Raw genomic sequence first — 21,457 nt, 5'->3', positions numbered from 1 at the left:
TTCGATGTCGCAGTCGACAGGGGTGTGCCAATATCCAACCACATAGGGTGACAATGGGTATTATCGGCAGGTTTGTTCTCTTCGTCATGGGGGGTTTTTGTCAGCAAAATTGCCTGAAAATTGGCTATATCATTCAGCTTAGTTGGGAAGGATTTGAGACCAACTCTGAGTTCAATAGGTTTCAAAAAAACCCCAAAGACGAAGAGAACAAAACGGCCGAGAATAGGTAATTTCCCCTATATCAGGATTCACTTTGGTAAGCGATGTGATCCATGCAACCGTGAACATAAACAAAACATGTATATGTGCAACCTCACAATTCAAGACCAACAATTGAAAAAGGCCACAACAGCATTTTGTAAACAAACATGTTTCTATCGACTTGAGGCCTTTTGAACTCCACCCACACACCTCACCACCTCTAACAGAAAGCGCAAACATCAAGCTTTCTGTTAGAGGTGGTGAGATGCGTGAATGGATCCCAGAAGTCCCTAAGTTGAAAGAAACGTGTTTGTTTACGCAATGTTGATGTGGTCTTTTCAATTGTTGGTCTTCAATTTAGAATGGTGAGACCCTGAAGATTCAGAATAGAAATTTGTGGATGTGTTATGTAACAAAAAAATCTTGCGTCACCTCGCAATTAGGAGAACTGGTGAATCATTTTACAATGTTACTTGCTTTTATTACCACGGAACCAAAGCTTTGTGCTGGCGTTATCACGACGAACCACACAAACTAAAGGGAAAATAGTGAAACATACTTATTTGAGGAACAAAATACTGTGGCCAGCACCTTAAAGTGATGGACTGTACAAAAATGTAGGTAAATTAAAAAAAAACAAGGGAAATAGATGATAAAACAGAGTCAATACATGATAATAGTGCAATTCTCAAATACTATTTTGATCAAACAGAAATCAAGTCGACACTCACAGTCACGAACCGAACAAATTAGTGTAGTAGGCTGCGAATGGAGATGACAAGAATGGAGAAATAAAATAAAGATCACTTGTTATTTGGACCCAACTGAAATACGACGTCTTTTGGATATTCTACATTGGCAACGAGGATGAACGGGATTGATTTGAACGAGGAACAACACTAATCCAAGAGAAACGCCTGAATGGGAACGACCACTGTAGAACCGGTGAATAAAGACAGAACGAACGCGCGAGGTAAACTGGCTAGGAGGGATGCTCCGGACCTTCGAAAGAAAAGCAGATGAAGGTAACCAAGACGAGCAATTAAATCATTTGTGTTTCTTTTGAATGACGGGTAAATGATGAAATTATTTTCCGTTTTACTGAAAGGTGAAATTATTTTAGGATTTTAAAAGTAATTCTACAGTAATGAGCTGTCCATTAATCGGGAAAAAGTGCATAGGAAAACGATGGTTTTCGCTTGTCAGTGCCTTTGAAGACACAGACATGCTGTGATTGGATGATTTATTCACATTGCAAGGCTCAAACTTTAGTTTTATCTACATTTGTCAACACTTCTAGCAGTGGTACAATCGTTCTAAACCGAATTAACTTGAAATGATGTAAGGATAAAGGTGTTTTCTTTTATTACTTAGATATGTTATGCTGATAATTGGGAGCAGTTACACTACAGTTTTATTTGATTGATCTTTTGCGGTAACGCAATTACACAAAACGTTGTGGCATCAAGACAATTAGTTTTGCAGCATGGTTCGCTTGACACTTTGGATTCAGGTTCCATGTTTAGTTCCATATAGCCACAACTGAGGGTGACGGGTTCCGGTCGGCCCAGGAACTTTTGGCAGTGGAAATATCTATGATTTTCTTTAGGCATAAAGAATTGTCTTGCCGGACGCACGATACAGATGCAAAATGGTCATTGACAAAGGAAGCTCTCAGTTAATAGCTGTGGAAGTGTTCAAGTACTATTCTGATACTTCTGGTCCTGATATTTTTAACAGTTTATATGATTTCAATATAAAGGCTTCAGTTGAAATAAAAATAAGTTAACACAATTTAACTCTCGCCAAACTATTATTTTTAATGAAACAAATTAATCCTTTGCTATCAGTTTGAATATGATAAAATTTTCCGAAAATTTGATAAACGGATTTTAAATTGGGATGCGATCACTAAAGACATCAAGTATTAAGGATTCAAACTTATTGAGTTTTTTTTTAACCCGAAAAAAAAAAGTTTGTGGTTCCTTTACAGACTTATGGTTTGTTATTTTTGCGTAGTAAAGCAAAGATACTTTAAAGTCCATTTTTATATTTTTATGAGATACATTTTGAATCCAAACACTAAATGTGCTAAATCGGATACTCTCAATAAATTCTATCAATTATTTGGCAGAACCATTTGATATTGTAACAATAAGTAGCAGTGGTGAAAACACATTTTCACCAAATTTTCTGAAAAATCTAATTGAGAGATAAACAGTTTACAATACGTTTAATATCACATTGAATGAATAGATAAAAACGCCGCAATAATTGTTGCAATAAGTTTTAGTATCCTCTTTCTGTATACCCAAGTCTGGTGGGAGTGGCCAACCGCGCGACTGCCTAAAGCTTAATATTGAATAATGACAACTATTTGTTCGCACCTAAGTTCGCACAATGAAACGTGGTCTTAATTTAAATATGGCCAAATTAGTTCGCAAATGTTTTGAAGGTACCTATTTAGTCCTATACCAGAGTACTTAAAAAAAAGGAGGGTATCAGTTTATTAGACCGGAAGCACATCGAACAAATTAAAAAAAATAGTTGAAGGCCGTTACTTTAACCATATAGAAGTTTAGTTTAACCTATCTTTTCGAAGACCCTTAAAAAGAGTGAAGGGGTCCACAGTCCTAGTGCATTGAGGAGATTTTAGCAGAACTTGGTTTTCAACAGATCAAAATTACCAGTTTATTCGGCCAGAACTAGTGGAGAGAATTGTCTGATTGAAGAGGCGTAAAACAAATGACAAAGAAAGCACGGTAATTATTCTTTGTCTCAAATTGCACGGATAATGACATAATCTCGAAAATGTTTGTCTTTAGCAAACCAGGTATGGTTTAACTCATGAATGATCAATTACCTTGAAACAATATCAAAACTGTTTTATGTTGGTTGTGCAACAGTGATGAAACAATTTGAAAAGTGTTTATCAAATTGATGTTACCCTCCGAATATCGTAATGTAATGTTTAAAACACTTAAAGGCACGGCGTAGAGTCATAATCATATTCTGTTCAAATTGGAACAAACTTATGTCGCATTATGGGTATTGCTATAATAAATTTAGTCATAGTCATGTTGTTGTGCGATGGTTGGAAATTGATTCAGCAAACATAACGTTGAAATGTCACAGTCCGTTTCTATATTCAGATATAGAAGACTTGTCTATTTGTAGCTCAGAAAAATAGAATGAAGGGGATTTCACATCCTAGTTCATTATTACGTAGGGTGTCATGAAGGCACCAATTAAGACCAAATGAAGAAGAACAATCTTGGTATATTTGGCATTATATACCGGCCGCCAAAAGATGTAGAAAGCATTCTAAGCTTCAGGCAATATTATTGAATGGTACAGGGAAATGCGGAGGAAACATAAAGTTTCAGTCTGCAATATAAAGACCAAATGTAGGAGATTCGTCTCAGTCCATTTAGCAATCCAGTCTATCATGTGATGTAGGAAGTGTGACTTCAGTCCATCTATGATAAAGGGAATCGCAAAGGAAACCTAGAGTTTCAGTCTGCAATAAAAAGACCAAATGTAGGAGATCCGTCTCAGTCCATTTGGCAGTCCAGTCTATCATGAGATGTAGGAAGTGTGACTTCAGTCCATCTATGATAAAGGGATGTGCAAAGGAAACCTAGAGTTTCAGTCTGCAATAAAAAGACCAAATGTAGAAGATTCGTCTTAGTCCATTTGGCAGTCCAGTCTATCATGAGATGTAGGAAGTGTGACTTCAGTCCATCTATGATAAAGGGATGTGCAAAGGAAACCTAGAGTTTCAGTCTGCAATAAAAAGACCAAATGTAGGAGATCCGTCTCAGTCCATTTGGCAGTCCAGTCTATCATGAGATGTAGGAAGTGTGACTTCAGTCCATCTATGATAAAGGGAATCGCAAAGGAAACGTAGAGTTTCAGTCTGCAACAAAAAGACCAAATGTAGGAGATTCGTCTCAGTCCATTTGGCTGTCTTATCTAAGACCAAGTTATTTGATCAACTTCATCTTATCTCTTGATACAAGGACCGAGAAGAGCACGTAATAATATCAAATTCTTAATATTTAATCCTATGACTATTTTAGGTCTAATCAGCAATCGGAGTTATAGATACCAAATTTTAAGTTCGGATACTTCATTCTGAAGAGAGGCCCAAAGTGGTATGAAGTATCATTTGAGGTAAGAAAAGATATTCAATCTAATGATCAAAGGAGGAAAGGTAAAGAAATAGAAGGTTGAGTATTGACTTGAATTTGATTTTGAAAATAACTTTTCTAATATACATTTTTATCTCAACTAGATATGCGTGTTAGCCATTTCAACCTGAGGGATGCAGCTAATTATCGGGCAATTACTTATAATGACGCTTCCCCCACGATTGGAAAATGTATACGAAGCAGCTGTAGATGATCTGTTATTTTGATTCTAAGTTATACAATCACGTTGAGTTTATATTTGTTTATATGTCAAGTCAAGATACACAAGTTCAAGTCATAGCATTTATTATACACTGTTTATAAATGAGCAAATGTATTCACTTACACATTTTAATATTCAGGAACAAGGTTTAACAGTATCAAACATTACAAACATTGTTAAAATTTCAATTAAAGTTAAGGAGAGATGTAGTAGGCTGCGAATGGAGATGACAAGAATGGAGAGATAAAATAAAGATCACTTGTTATTTGGACCCAACTGAAATACGACGTCTTTTGGGTATTCTACAATTAGGTGAAAGATTGTTATGTATACATGAGATAGACAACAAATACCTATAATGAAAAAAAAACATCAACAGGAAAAGTGTAGATTATTTTTGAAAATATAGTACATAACTCAAATATATATTAGATTAATGGATTTGCGGTGCAGTTAAGATAATGATGAAGCATGATCGATGAAATTTGAATTACCTTATACAACTAAAAGGCCATGTCATTGAGTGATAGCTTAGGGGCTGTCCATTTATTATGTAAGGGAAATTTTGCGATTTTTCGACACCCCCTCCCCCCCTTGTGAGATTTTTTTGTATGAGTACCAACATATGTTTGTATGACGCGTAAGATTTTTCAAACTTCCCTCCCCTATAAACCCTTAAGTAATTAATTGACATTAGTTGGTAAAGCACTTGTCTAGCGTATAAGGGTCGTGCCACAAAAATTCAACTTATTGGACGCAGTGGCATAATTTCCCCAACAGGGGAGGAAAAAAAGGGTCGTGAGTTCAAAGCTCACCTGATGTTTTCGTAATTTCACAAAAAAAAAATATCTATCACTATACACGCTACCCGCCAATAAATTGGAATCGTGGCAATACTCAGATATTCAGTATTGCAGCACCAAAAAGTTTTGCATTACCTAAAATGAAGAAAAATGGAATACGGGTTGCATTTTCAAAGAGAATTAGGGTCATAAGTGATGGGAGCCTCAAAGGCCTGAAATAATCACATTTCAGGGTGATGCAAAACTTTTTATTTATTTATTTATTTATTTATTTATTTATTTATATAACGAATACTTGCTAAGTAAGGTACAACCTTTTAAATTTTAGCAATCGGAATTCAACATTATTCATAAATCATTATTTTTAACTTAACTATACAAACTAATTCCTTCTACTGAAATGGTGTGTGCACTGCCTGCGGAACTCTTTAATACTAGTACAAGATTTTACGTCAGGTGGAAGTTGATTCCAACTTACAATACTCCGAACGAAGAATGACGCCCCATAATGCGATGTGCTGTATTGCGGAATAACAAAGTTTTGTACGCGAGCACTTTGGAATGCTTGTAGTTTGTCAAAAAGAAAACGAGGTGCCTTTGTGGTTATTATTTTGTATAACGTTGTACATGATCGCACATTAAGGAAATCATAAAAACCGCATCCAAGCAGTTCAGATTGGAGGTGAGTAACGCTTGAAAATGATGTTAAATCATAGATCCAACGCACACAGCAATTTAAAACCACCCTAAGTCTTTCAAGAGATCGTGCAGAAGCATTTAGAAATAATTCTAAACCATAAGTAAAATGAGGTAGTAATAAGGCTTTGAACAAACGTAATTTCACTTGATTAGTCAGCATGCTCCCAGTTTGTTTGAGGTGTCGTAGGCCACCAAAAATTTTACCACAGACAGCATCTATATGAGCATCCCACTCTAAATCACTCTGAAAGATGATACCAAGGTTCGAAACCCTATTTACGTATTCAATTTTTTGGTTATTTAAAATAATGTCAGGAAGAATACTAGACGTGTTACGGGATCGGGAAATAAACATTATTTTTGTTTTGGATGAATTAATTGGAAGAAGGTTGTTGTTTGACCATGATAAAACACGTGACAAGTCGGCATTAACAAGTTGAGCTAGCTGCGATTTAGAGTGATTTGTAGAGCAAATATAAATTTGCACATCATCAGCAAACATGTGTATACTACAGTGCCTCAGTATTGACGGCAAATCATTAATAAATAATGAAAACAACAGAGGGCCCAATACCGATCCCTGTGGGACTCCCGATGTAATACCGACAGTATCGGATAATTGACCATTTGCTTCAACTACTTGTGAGCGGAGCGTTAAATACGATCGTATAAGGCCTACTGCATCACTTGAAAAGTTATAAAGGGTAGATAACTTACGTAATAACCGGTAATGTGACACCCTGTCAAAAGCCTTAGAAAAGTCTATAAGAAGCAGAAAAGCTATACCCCTTTTATCGATTACTTCATGAATGTCATCATGCACTTTTAAAAGTGCAGAGGAGGTGTTGTGGCCTGATCTGAATCCAGATTGAAAGGGATGTAAGAGATTAAAAGTCGAAAGAAATTCCTGTATTTGGGTCTTCAAAATTTTCTCTAAGGCTTTTGACAAGGCGCACAAAATACTGATTGGTCGTAAATTCTGCATGTCATTTTTCCGAGGTTTCTTCCTAATCGGCAAAATTTTAGAGAGTTTCCAGGCGGCAGGGTATTTACCAGTTGCGATTACTGTATTGAATACGTGGGTTATTGGACTGATGATATAGGGTAAAACGAGTTTCACAAACTTGGGAGGAATTCCGTCAAGTCCAATAGCATTAGATTTAATAGAGTTAATTGCTTTAGAGACCTCATACTCATTGGTTAAAGTGAATTTGAAACCATTCTCATTTGGTAGCACTATTGATGGCAGATATTGGTCCACGGTGAAGTTAGAACTAAAGAAGTTGTTGATTTCATCACATGAATTCGAGAATTGTATAGGTGAAGAATTGTTTGTAACATTTATTTCTTTCAGCCTTTTCCATAAAATCTTAGTCGAATTAGCCGAATTTGCTATGTGGGAAACATAATTGGATTTAGCTTCTTTGATCATGTTGGTTACACGATTTCGCAGTCTTCTATACAAATAATGATCATCTTGGGTTCTACTTCTTATCCATGACCGATAAGCTAGGTCACGCTCCACCATAGCTAAGGATATCGAATTATTGAACCATGGATTACAATTTTCAAATTTACGCATGCGGATTGGAACGAAAGTTTCATAGGTTTCGAGAATAAATTGGTTCAGAATATTCAAAGCTATGTCAGAATCATTTATCGCATAGAAGATAGACCAGTCAGTATTATTCAAAGCATTGTGTAGAGCAGTTTTGTCAATCCGAGAATAATCACGAATAAGCGCGACAGAATCTGACCGTGTACGGAGAATGTTCAAGGATGAGAATATAATGTCATGATATGAGAAACCCGGTGCAGCTACTTGATTGAAGTTCAATATAAAATCAGAATCATTTACTAAGAGTAGATCTATCAAAGAACTGCTATCTGAGGAACAATGAGTGGGTTCAGATCCAATACAAGTAAAGCCTAAATTTTCAACAACACTGCGCAACCTATTAGATTTGTTATCAAACTTCAACAAATCTGTGTTAAAGTCACCAATGAGAACGCATTTTCCATATGATATTGAAAGATTAGTGAGTTTCTCAAATAAGAATTCTGCACAGTCATTCCTTGGAGGGTTGTAAATTAGTCCAAGTAAAAATGTCTCATTGTAGGCTACTACTTCAACAAACATATATTCAGTTATGTTGACGTCGTCTATACTGTAAGGCAGCTCCGACGATGACAATATTTTACAAGAAATGTCATTTTTGTAATAGATACACAAACCACCTCCCCGACTGTAGATGCGATCGTTTCTTATTAGATTATATCCTTCAATAGCAATAGCATCATCAGAAATTTTATCTGGTAACCACGTTTCAGTCAGACAAACTAAATCTACTTTACTGTTATAAAAACATTGCTTGAATTCATTAAACTTGGCAAACTGGCGAGCACAGATACTCTGTATATTCATATGGCAAATATTCAATGTGTCAGAACGCAAAGCCGCATTTATGACAGCACGAGGTATATGAGATATCGTACTATTCGTTCGGGTATTGCTGGTCAACGTTTCAACCGACATCGATTACAAAAAACGAATTCGAGAACCTTAGGCAATACACACCCACACCCAATAGAAGGAACCTATTTACTAAAACGAACTCCGAGTGATGAGTTTTCATCTGGAAGAACACTTTTCAAGTTTCATTTACATTGCGATTCATATTCAAATTCAGTTCGTATTGATTCGTTAGGTGGCAATTAACGGCTAAAAAGTCTTTCATAGACCATTCAAAGCAAGAAAGGTAAAAAAAAAACAACAACAAACGTCAGAACAGCAACCAACAGCAGCAACAGCAGCAATAACATCAGGATCAGCAACAGCAACCAACAGGGTCCAACCAACAGTCATCCAGGGCAGCATCGAACGATAACTTTTAGGAAGGAAGAAAACATGGATAGTTATAAGGAAAGGATTCATGGACCATATTGGAAGGAAAAAAGAAAAACTTCTTGGACAGGTGTCATGTTATAACTTTCAGGAGAGGATGGAAGCAAGGAACATCCTAAGGAACGGATACAAGGAATAACTTGAAAGGAAACAGAAAAAAATAGGAAAGGTTTTATTCAGCTAGTTGATCCTCAGCAAAAATTGGCCTTGGCGCAGCATCCGGTTTAGTTTTGATGAAAACGGTACCATTCCTCGTATAGACGGAGATCAATTTTCCAGCTTTCTTTAATTTCACAGCAAGCGCCTTAATCCTACGGGCCTCCTCAGTAAGGTTCTCGTTGATAAAAATCCGTTTATCCACATCAAATCCCAGGTGAGTCAGCGAAAGGTTTCGAGTTGCCAAATACCGGCTGTAGAAATCGTCCCTTGCCAGCTTAAATGCAAATTGCAAAATTATTGGAGGGGTAACTCCTGCAGCAATTGGAGCTCTTGCCAAACGTTTGGCGTAGATGAGTGGAACACAGTCGTTGTCGAAACCAAGAACATTGGCAATCTTGGTGACGTAATCCAACAAATCTTCGGAAGAATGATAGGGGACTCCAGATAACAGCAAATCGTTCGTTCTTTCGCCAATCATAATTCGCTGCTTGTTAGATCGCACATCATTTGCGATTTCCATGACTGTGCTAGACAGACAGCGAATTTCAGATGAACACTCTGTTTTGATTTTTTGTACATCGGCTCGCAGAGTGTTTATCTCCGTCTGAAGATCCCGCTTGCAGTTCTCCACACTAGCCTCTATCCTGGTATTAGTATTATCGAACATTCGCTGCATACGTTGTAGAAGCTCATCTAACGATTCAACGTGATCATTAGGTTTCCCCATACCTTCCTTAGAGTTGGTTTTGGTAGACGCAGTAGACACTGACAGTGATGATTTACTGTTGTTTGTCGATTGTTGGGTATTAGTGTATGGTGCTTTCGTATTTGCCGACCGGGTGAACATTGAGTACCCGTGCTAGTAGTAGTCGAGGTCCAATATACAACAAGAGCTGATGAGGTACAAAGATGTCAGCTCTCAACGATCCAACAGCATATGATAATTGGACAAATAATTCACAAAATATCCAATCCAGCAACCAACTTTCACGTTCAACGTTGAAAAAAGTTCTTCTTTTAAACTTTGAAGGGGTATGTTTGACTTTACAGCGTGAATGAATCGAGAAATTAAAACGAGAATCACAGCGTTGGGACTATCACTCGCAATTCACGACCATCCCTTCAGAAAGGTGCTGCAATATCCAGTATGACTGTTTCAATATTCGATTCCATATTTATGGCGGATATTGTATGCACGTTGTGTTGATTGAAAAATCATTAGTTGTGTTTCCTTCTTCGTGATGATCGTCATTCCCTGAAACTTGTCCGTATATAGTTTAGTTTGATAAGAAAAGTTTTGAGGATGACTGTGAGTTCAACAGGTTATATCAAACGCCCAATGATGAATCGAAAAAAAACTGTCTAAAATAATATAAGTTCCCCTATATTCTCTGAAGAGAATTTATAGATCATCAAAGACATACAGATCAACAATGATGATGGCAGATCTGAATATTTATACACAAATCTAACTATAAAGGCAGACCTCTTGTAAGGACCTTCAGCCTCTTGCCATGCAACTCCAACCCCTATGTCCGCGTGGCACCGGCCGGGATACGAGCAACCTTAGGGAAGATCGGGTAACCAACTCCGCTGGGAACTTTGGTCGTATGCAGACAGGGACGGGGGTTTGCTTCGGCAAACCTACTGGGTCCCTCCAGATAGTAAACCTGGGGGTTGGTTTCAGGCCCTGCTAGCCGGCCGTAAAAACCAAGCACCAAAGTGATGATGACAAGGACGGATTCTATGAAAGCTCGAACCCGAGTAAGATAGCTACCAAGATACGACGACAAGATCATCATAGGAAACCTATACGCTCAGGTAGGCGAGGAGGAGGAATGAAGACCTATTGTATACCTATTGTATACAATTGTATACAATTGGACAATTCAGCGCCCACCAGATGACGAACGAAAACAGCCTACGATACGACAGCTTGATTTCGCCGCCTCTAAGAACATGGCTATACGTTGTACCTATTTCCAGCACAGCCTCCCTTATCGTTACACCTGAAGATCACCACAGCAGACAGAACCCCAAATCGACCACGTCCTGAGTGACGAACGGCACTTCTCCGACATTATCGACGTTAGGACCTATCGTGGCGTTAACATCGACTCTGACCACTATCTGGTGGTCTCTCTGTTATCAACAACGTACGGTAGAGACGGCCGACTCGGTATAATCTGAAGTGACTGAATCAACCGGATGTCACCACCACATACGCGCAGAGTCTTGAGGCATCGTTGCCGGACGAGGACGAGCTCAATGAAGCCTCTTTAGATGACTGCTGGAGTACGATAAATGGAAGTTCTACCAGAAGCTCAACGCATCCAGCCGCAACCCGAAATGTGCAGGGATAAGGACGGGAGCATCTTGACTGACGGACGTGAGGTGATCGAAAGGTGGAAGCCAAGCAGCATTACGACGAAAACCTGCATCATTCAGAGCGCATACATTGAGAAGGCAGCGGGAGAAATTATTACGTTAGAACAACAGGAACGAACAACGAGCTAACACCCACTTTGAGGGAAGTTAATGAAGCTATCCAGCAGCTCAAGAACAATAAGTCAGCTGGTAAGGATCAGGTATCAGTAGGTCGGCTCCAAAGGCACGTAAGGAGCTGGTAAGGATGGTATCGTAGCTAAACTCATCAAAATGGGCCTGGAAAAGTGCGACACCTGCCTGTACCGGCTAGTAGTCCGGATCTGAGAGACCGAACAGCTACCGGAGGAGTGGAAGGAAGGAATTATTTGCCCCATTTACAAGAAAGATGACAAGTTGGAGTGTGAGAACTTCTGAGCGATCTTAAATCTGAATGCCGCATACAAAGTGGTATCCCAGATCAACTTCCGTCGTCTTTCACCCAAAGCTATTGAGTTTGTGGGAACTTAGCAAGCCGGCTTCGTGGACGTGAACTGTACACCCGCCTGGAACGCGAAGCACCAACTGTCGGACTCGCGGTGAACGCGTCGAAAACGAAGTACATACTGGCAGGCGGAACTACGAATGACAGGGCAAGCCTAGCCTATGCTGTTACGCTGTTACGATAGACGCGAACACTTTCGAGGTGGTAATGGACTTCGTCTCCTGCGGGTCCTTACTAACGGTAGACAACAACGTGAGCCGCGAAATGCGAAGTAGGGTAAGGGAGGTATTTTGGACCCCTTTAGGAAGTGGATGAACAATTCAGCGAAAAAAGAAAGTTCCCACTTCAAAATGTGGATAATTTCAGTAGACATTACGTAGAGCAACATGTTTTCTGTCGAAAAAGGCCAAACGGAGCTCACAATTGTTGTAGTAAATACAAGAAGCATAAAAACTCCTGAAGGATCTCGGGCTTCTATTTTGGACCACCTGATTTTATTTTGGACCACCAAATGCACATATTTTGGCCCACCAATTTAAACTTCAATTGATTGATGAAATGAAAGCCACCTCAGCAAAAATGTAAAAATAGTTTTAAAAAATTACGTAATGGTAAAAAAAGATGAAATTTTGTTGCAATTGCCAGTTTTTACGCATTATAGTATGATGTTTTATAAAAAAAATGTTACGCAAAACGTGTATTTATTAACTATTGCATGATGTCAGTCACCATGCATAAATTACGTAACGCTTCATAGAACTGTGAAAGTCTAGTGATTTTGCTAAATATAAAGGCGTTCCACACATATTGTAATGCGTGGAAAGGCCATCAAAAATAAAGTAGTTTGAATGATACGTAAATTGTCAAACATACATTAGATAACACATTGTCTCAGTCATCAACTGATTGCAGAGAAGGACAACTTTTCTAAACTGGATGACTGAACACCTGAAAATTTCAACTTGTCGAAAAGTTGTTATGACACAAATCGAATCGAAATTTTTAACTTGGCGAAAAGTTGTTAGAACAAATTGAACCCACAACAATTTCATTGTTAAATAAACGTATAACAATCCAGATCACGGAAGGTCCCAACTTATTATATTTAACTGTTTTTAGAGTACATTACATTGGCATGACTAATTTCTCCCTTTAGAAGGAACTGGAGAGGTGGATCTGACAGGTGGTCCAAAATATATCCACATCTGATTATGTTGAACATATTTTGGCCATACCTCAAACCAATATTTTAGTAAATATTATCGCTCCACCGAGGTTAAGAACAGTTTATTTTGAGTTCTTACAAGGCCCTTACTACATTCATATGGAATAAATAATGATTTGTAAAATTTAATACCTCTTCGAAGCCGACTACAAATTTGTCACCTTCTTTGTTTTTGGTGCTTTTCCGTGCGTTTCATTTTAAGTGGAAACATTTTCTCTATTTTTGATACTGGACAGCATATTTAACTGACATTCAAAATAAAGGTCGTCAAATAATTGAATACTTTTCGTGTTCCAATCAAAATTTATCAAGATTCAGTAGAGATTATGTGATAAATATCATAGAACTCCTTAGGTGGGCCAAAATACCTGCCCGGTCCAAAATACCTCCACTACCCTAAGTCCAGGGTGGCCACTAAATATCAGTTTTGAAATTCCCGTCTTTTTCCCGATTTTCCCGGTACGATTTCTGAAATTTTCCCGGTTTTTAAAATGCACCTTTTTTTAGTATAGGTGACGCCCAATTTTCGTATCATATGGATGATAAGTACCATGTAAAAATGCACTGGATTGCAAGTGAACTATGTACTATGTCCTATGTACTAGATATATTATTTTTGACGTAATGCATCTATGGAAAAAATGGAAGTAACTACCAATGGTTACATAAAAGGCGTATGCTACACAATTATTTACAACATATTATCATTCAGCTCCAAATAGTGCATAATTTAAGCTTCCCCTCACTCATTATTTTACTTATTTTCTTGTACTTAAAAAAACAAGTGTAGAAGTGGTAGCTAACTATGACAGATCTATATAGGTAAGATGTGCATATAAAATCAGCAAAGGTCGCACTCGATTATCCGGGAAATGGAGGATAATCGTACATTTTTTTTTTTTAATTTTATTCATAAGCGTAGGTGCCCTAACGCAACTCCATTGGTGTTGTTTCCGGGGTTTCCTCCAGGATGTCCAACTGAGTATTCCCCCAAAAACTTACATCTGGAGATTCTTACAAAGTTTTGTCCGAGATTTCATCTTTCGATTACTCCAAAAATACTAGGGTCTTGTACCATTTGGGCAGGTGTACCTATTTTGGGCACTTGCCGTTATAACTAAGTCAATTTCAAACAGATTGATTTGAGTGTTTGTATAGAGTTAGGCACGTACAGTATATAACTCTATACAAAAACTCAAATCAATCCGTTTGGAATTGACTTGGTTATAGCGGCAAGTGCCCAAAATAGGTACGCCTGCCCAAATGATACAAGACCCAATCTTGGATTTCTTCAGTAACTTCTGTTAGCGATTCCACCTTGTATATCTTTTGTGGATTCCTCTAGATTCCTTAACCGTCCATAACTAGCGCGGTTGGCCACCACCGCCAGCACCACGCTAATACTGAACACAAAAAGCGAGAATTTTTCAACGTGTTGTACAAAACACAACAGCGCGATCGTTCGAGGGTTAATGGATTTGTTCTGGAAGAGGTTCCTTTAGGGAATTTAGGATTTTAGTCAGTCTGTTGGCAATTAGGGAATAGAACATTGGTCTGGGATCATGCATTCGATCTAGGGATTTCTCCTGGAACTCCTGAAGGATTCCCAAAAGAATCTCCCACATGTCAAGAAGGTTTCCCAAAGAAGGCTTGGAAGAGTTCTCGATTACAAAAATCCCGCAGTAGTTTGATTTTCAGGATTCTGGAGTATTTCCAGAAGTAGCTATCGTAAAGTTTTTGTAAGAAATTTTGGGAGATCATCCAGAAGGAACTCCTGGGTGATTTGCAGAGGGAGCTTCTGAAGGATGCCCAAAAGCAACTCCTGGAGCAACTACAAAAGCAACTTTCATAAGCAACTCCTGGAGGTTTCTTTGAACAAACTCCTGGAGGGTGCCCAAGAAGAACTCTTGAAGGAAGCACAGTAAGAAACACTGGAGAAATTCCAATAGCAAATATAAAATAAAGATAAAATTCAGCAAAATCTCTTGGAAATTTTCAAAATCAAAGTTTCAGAAGGCACTCCTGTAGAAATCGTGCAAAGAACTCGTGGAGATGGATGAGTAACAGAATGATATCCTGGAGAAATACCAGAAGAAACTCTGTGAAGAATCCCAGAAAGAACTCCCGATTGATTTCTAAAAAAAGCTTTCGGAGGAATTCCAGAAGAAAATTCTAGGGAAACCCCAGAGGAAGCTCCAGGAAGATAAGGTAAAATTTTCTGGAGGGATTTCAAAAAAATAATCTGGGAAGAATTCCCGTAGGAAATTTTGAAGATTGGAGCAACTCCTGTTACAATTGCGGAAGGAAAATCTTGATGAATCTTAAAAGGAACTGTCTTGATTAAAACCCAGTTTAGTGGTTATGATTTTCTTATTTCATAAAAAAACTAGAATAAATTCAAGAAAGGACACAGATGCAAGAAACTCTTTCCTCGAAAAAATCTCATCGAATTCCAAGCGATAATCAAGCGGTACAAAAACCTCGAGGAATTCTAGAAGAAACTTCTTGAAGAATCCCAAGTTCTGAAATTCCAAGTGATTGCACAGGTGAATTCCTTGGGATTTCGTAGAAGTATCCCAGGAGTATTTTGGTTTGGCTTTGATTTTGAAGATAATCGATGAGGTGTAAACATTCAAATATGCACATCAAGTTACTCTTAACAACAATTTTCCCGGTAATCATTCCAAATTCCCGGCTTTTTCCCGCTTTTTTCCCGGTCGTTCCGAATTCCCGTCTTTTTCCCGGTTTTCCCGTTTTTCCCGGTTCGGTGGCCACCCTGTAAGTCGCATCATCAGTGAAAGTCGGGCCTACTATGGGCTCAACGGCGGGTGCTTGGAGCCACCTTTGCCGGTGCGCAAGAGAACCATGGACGAAACGGAATTTTTTTTCAGGAAGTGAACTAAAACAAACTAGGGTATCGCGCCACTTGGGCGGTGGCTTCTATATTCGTCTGTTTTCCACTATAACTCAGTTAATTTTGAACCAATTGACTTGAAATGTTGTACATGGATAGATACTATATCTATCTCACCACATTCCAAAAGTTGTGTCAGTTGGTTTAAATTTGACTGAGTTGTAGTGGAAAACAGACGAATATAGAAGCCACCGCCCAAGTGGCGCGATTCCCTAGTTCATCCATTCATCATTCATCGCCCCATATCTCACAGCAATACATTCAAATTCTAAGAGGATGCCTGGCAATCCCGGTAGTTTTGCCCATAAGGAGAACGGTGTGTGGCGGCGAAGAATGAACCACGACCTTACTACACTCTACAGCGAACCTAGCATCCGGAAGGTGGTAAAAACTGGAAGGATACGAAGGGCGGGAAATGTTATGAGAATGCCGAACAACAGCCCTGCAAAGCTAGTGTTTGCAAGAGATTCCGGATGGTACAGAAAGACCTGGAGGACAGCGTGCAAGGTGGGCGGACCAGGTACAGAACGATCCGCCAAATGTAAGACGCGGCCGAGGATGGAGGACTGCAGTCACGAACCGAAAGTTGTGGCGAAGAATTGTTGATTCAATTTTATTATGATTGTAATGTAATGCTAAATAAATGACGAATGAAACAAATACAGTTTGCTACAAACATTTTTTCGCAGAATCACAAGTCACCATATTAGCGTTGCACATATGTCTCCAATTTGCATCCCCATTCGAACAACCACCCTCGCTTATTGCTGCATTAACATCGCACATCCATATTTGTCACTATCCTACGGTAGTTCCATTATAGGAGATGTCAACGCATCACGATCGCTGATCTGTACGGCCTTCCGTCAGGGACAAAAAGTACAATATTGAAAACAATAATCACAATATCCACCGCCTCGGCGCGGCGCCGCCCCTCGACAAACGAAAACCGAGTGTGACACCGTGACACAGTTTTAAAAATTGCAATAATGGTTGGTCAATTGCGTTCGGATTTCACTACGCGGAGGGGAAATTTTCGGTGCGACAATGCGGTCCGCTGCCGCCAACAATAATAATTAATCTTCGAATCACATCAAACTCAACCACACATATCTAAGCCTAACGTCGCGTGGTGATCGCCGGCGTCCGATACGATGAACGCGAACGTACTGGTAGATAGCCACAAGCCATAGTTCAACACCGGGCCCACTGCTTTTCCGCGACCATAAATATAGCTTGAAACGGTCTAAATCTGATTGTATGGGGTAAATGATGATGGCGAAGAGCGCCCACCAATGGTTCACCGACTTTTGCGGCATGAAGAGCATATTCGTAAAACCTTCTCCAGCTGTCTGCGATTCGTGCGGTTTTTGTACCAACCAGATCTGTGGCGAACACCCATCTTTCAGGCTGGTTGTCTGGCATTCTTGCAGTATGCCATGCCCACCACCGTATCGTTCTGGCTATGGCCACCTTATAGATGCTGGGTTTGCCGAAGAATTCAGTGAGCACGTGGTTCATCCTTCTCCGCTACACACCGCAATCCTGCAAACCGCCAAAGATCGTCCTTAGCCTGCATTGATGGCTTTTCATCACGACATCATATCACCTAAATGTAGGGGTATGTCGGGTAAAAGGCAAACCTGTGGACACCAGTGGATGAATGCAAGCAATAAAGCTTCAGTTAGCAGTTTTTTACACATTTGAATTACTTCAAGCGATATCAGTTGAGCAAAATCATCACGATAGATGTTAAATATCTATTTATTTCAAGTTCGCTTCCGCCTTTCAAATTGCAGTTTACCACACATTCCGCTCATATTTAAGCAGTTACACGTGCGCACGTTCGCTTCAAGTTCAACGTTGAATCCATCATCAAACACCCCTTTCTGTTCTGTCCGCCCTCCCCAACTTGGAGCGCGCTGGAGCTCCATCGGCCAGACAGGTTCAATCGAATCAATCGACCACCACAATTAGACGGTGGCCGAAGCTGCCTATGTCGAATTGAATGGTGGTATCGAAAATAATTTGGTGTGTGAATTCACATGCCCATAAAATAATAATCTCTATCGAACACATGTCTATAGGTGGATATACGGAACGTAATCATACCACAAAGTTTGGCATCAACATCATCACGCTGCTGTGCTGCTGCTGCGACGATGAATGTGCCAATATTAATAGGTAGAATAAATGGTTGTCATCATCTCTGACATGTGTGTAGGCGAAACATGTGGTACTCTGGCTTCAACATTCTATTGAATATTATAGAGTTGATGCGGTTTTGGGCACACGATTACGGAAAATTATCCGGGATCTGAAAACGTAAAGTAAGGCTATCTAACGTACATGTTTCACGTCTTTGTATTGACAGCGACAAGCCCATGGTCTCCTCTGGTTGCACCTGATCGGAACTGGTATGAATGCACTAGATCTAAAAGAATAAAAGAGGAAGAGGGTGTTGTCTCCCGGCCAAGAAAAACAATCTAGAAATCTGTAATTTTTATTGTATGGTTCCCGAAGTATCCCGAAATCCAGATAATCCTAATAGGAAGCAATCGGTGAAGTAGGGGTAGGCGGGGCATTATGGACACCCTAAGGTTTTTGCCAACTTTACCTGGCAAGATGTCAAAAAGGAGTCGTAGTGTGCTGTGGAAAGTGACGGACGTGCAGAAAGTTGCTCGCGTCAAATTAAGTGAAAATTTCTTTTGCCGATATGTCGGGCGAATAAAAAAATATCGACGAGGGACGAAAGGTTCAACGCAACACGAATATTGCTCCGGATAACCAACAGGGGAAGCGTGGGAACTGCAGCGCTGAGAAACTGAAGCTACATTGTCCCATTGGTTCGGTGGTTCTGTTGCACGAAGGTTGCTGCCAAAACAATATGCGGATGAGATGTGCGGTGGAGTCCAACTATACATTTTGGTGAGATCAATCCAGTATTTCAAATAAATAATTTCTGAATAAGAACTTACTACCCAAGTAACATAACAAGCTATTTAAGAATGGCCATTGTTCGGCCGTACACGGAATTTCGAATGGCGTCCTGGGCGTCCTGAAATTCAATAACAACTTGCCCATAACAAACTTTTCCTGCACAAATTTTATTGCTAATGCAAATCTATCTCCACAATGTAGTCCGCGTCGGTGATCTTTCTGACCACTGGCAACGCAAATATGGACCAAACATTATGTATTAATCTATGTTGAATTTTGCAATTATTCGGCAAACTTGAATTAGGCGCTGTCATAAAATAACAACACTACTGCTTTCATGATTGATTTTCATGATGCTCCGGTTTTGTTATAGATTAGTAAAATTTACTCATTCATTACTTCGTGCAGACTATGATTTGTTTTTGCTGTTTGTAATCGGCCAACATTCTTAACGCCTACATATGTTTCCTGATGCTGATACCAAAGAATAAAATAATTATTATTCTTTGCTGAAACACTTATATTACAGTTATAATATCTCTTTAAATTTTGATTTCAAAAAATGATTTTTGTGTTACTTGGGTAGAGATATCAATAGGAAGCAATCAGTGATGTACTAGATTGAAAGTAGTGAGCTGGATTTTTGTATGGTGAGATGATCAATTCTCCATTTCTGCAATAAAATGGTGCAAACAGCGTGGGTTATATGATTTCTTGGCTAATTTGATGCTGATTGAGCAAAAGTTTGGGTAACTTTGTTGTTGTATTATTAATTTCATGCAACTTCAATAACACAGTTATCAAAACTTTTGCTCAAACAGCATCAAATTAGTCAAGAAATCATAATACCCACGCTGTTTGCACCATTTTATTGCAGAAATGGAGAATTGATATCTCACCATACAAAAATCCAGCTCACTACTTTCAATCTAGTACTTCACTGATTGCCTCCTATTGAGATTTATCTTATTTAATTTTCCGTTGTTTTTGTATTATAATATATTACAATTTCCATATTTATATGACTGGGTTTACACACACACGGGGGGTAGCCTAAGGGAGTTAAATGAACTGATGCCCGGACTTAAGTTCGTGGAGTAGCCAGTCTTTTGTCATGAGTTAGCAACTTTATGTTGACTACCGAAGGAATTCAGGAATTTTAACTCACCCTGCTACAACAAACCATCAGGTAGATCATTCCCTCCCGGAGTGATTCTGCAGCCATAGGTAATCCTTGCGCTGATGGTGGGTACACTTCAATCATCATCATCATCATCATCACTTTACCTGGCAAGATGTCAAAAAAGTTTAGTTTTTTGATACATGTATCCTTTTAAAGTCTATTTAGCATCTATTGCATAAGAATGCTCACGAAGAAAAATGATTTATCCACTTCAAAAAATGTTACGAAAAATGTTAGTTTTTCATGACCGTCTTCAAGCATACGGGGCAGAATGGACACCAAAGTCCAAATAAAGTCGTTCAACCTTCATACATTGGTGTGAAATTTCGGGGCTCATGAAGTACTAGACCAAAAAAATGTAATACCTGCGTATAATGTTACCTTGCGCTCTTCTGCAAATTGAATATCTAGTACTCCGCTAATGTTGCTATGAGTAACTACTGTTTGAACAAATATATATAAACAAGAAAAAATCAGACTCCGGTGGATAACGTTTTGAGTGATAATGTTCTTCAATCAATTTAACATTTATTTTATTTTAGGAAACGGAAGTTATTGTTAGAAGATTGGAAACATCCTTTATCAGCCCTCGTTGTGCAACTTTAGTAACGAGTCCTCGTCGTCGTCAATTATGAGAACTTTGGGCAGGACGTCATCTCGCGCCCTCAGTCGAAAAGTCCGTCGCCCAATTCGAGCCCCCACCCCCAGGCCAAACAGTGTAACGAGTGTATCTAGCTCGCTGCGAACCCAATGAGATATGCCCCACCGACCTACCACCTCGTCACCCCGTTTACCCGCCTAACGATGCCACCGCTCCGATCTCCAACGTCGCCATTCCTATAGACCCAACGTCCGGACGGGGCCCTGTTCTTGCTTATCCAAGGGTTGCCGGCCGGAAAAACACTCTTTACAATGTTGTAGAATTAGCTTAAAAAGTTAAAATGTACATTGATAAAAATTATAAAAAAAAACAACATGAACACATCCTAGATATGTTTATTGATAAATTAATGAGAAAAAGTAATCCCGCTCGTTTGCACTTCTGATTCGTGGAATTAAACCGTATTGGGAGCTAGACATCGAGAGCTGATCCTCTGAAGCTCAAACTAGTCGTCCCTTGTAAACAGCACCAGAGAGCTCAGA

General features: G+C 39.2%; 1 protein-coding gene across 3 annotated transcripts in view; it reads right to left on the bottom strand.

Moving 5' to 3' along the window:
- Positions 1-21,457, bottom strand: part of LOC109410272 (uncharacterized) — a 66,355-nt gene that overhangs the window by 21,244 nt on the left and 23,654 nt on the right. Inside the window, exon 1 of one of the 3 annotated variants that reach the window (XM_062852056.1) lies at positions 17,105-17,597. The exons of the other annotated variants lie outside the window; for them this stretch is intronic. The gene's annotated coding sequence lies outside the window, so the exon portion shown is untranslated. Of the gene's footprint in view, positions 1-17,104; positions 17,598-21,457 lie in introns of those variants that run through there. 3 annotated transcript variants of the gene reach the window in all.

The sequence above is a fragment of the Aedes albopictus genome, chromosome 2 (genome assembly GCF_035046485.1).
Source record: "Aedes albopictus strain Foshan chromosome 2, AalbF5, whole genome shotgun sequence".
NCBI classification, from domain to species: Eukaryota; Metazoa; Arthropoda; class Insecta; order Diptera; family Culicidae; genus Aedes; species Aedes albopictus.
This window is presented reverse-complemented; position numbering and strand designations above follow the sequence as displayed.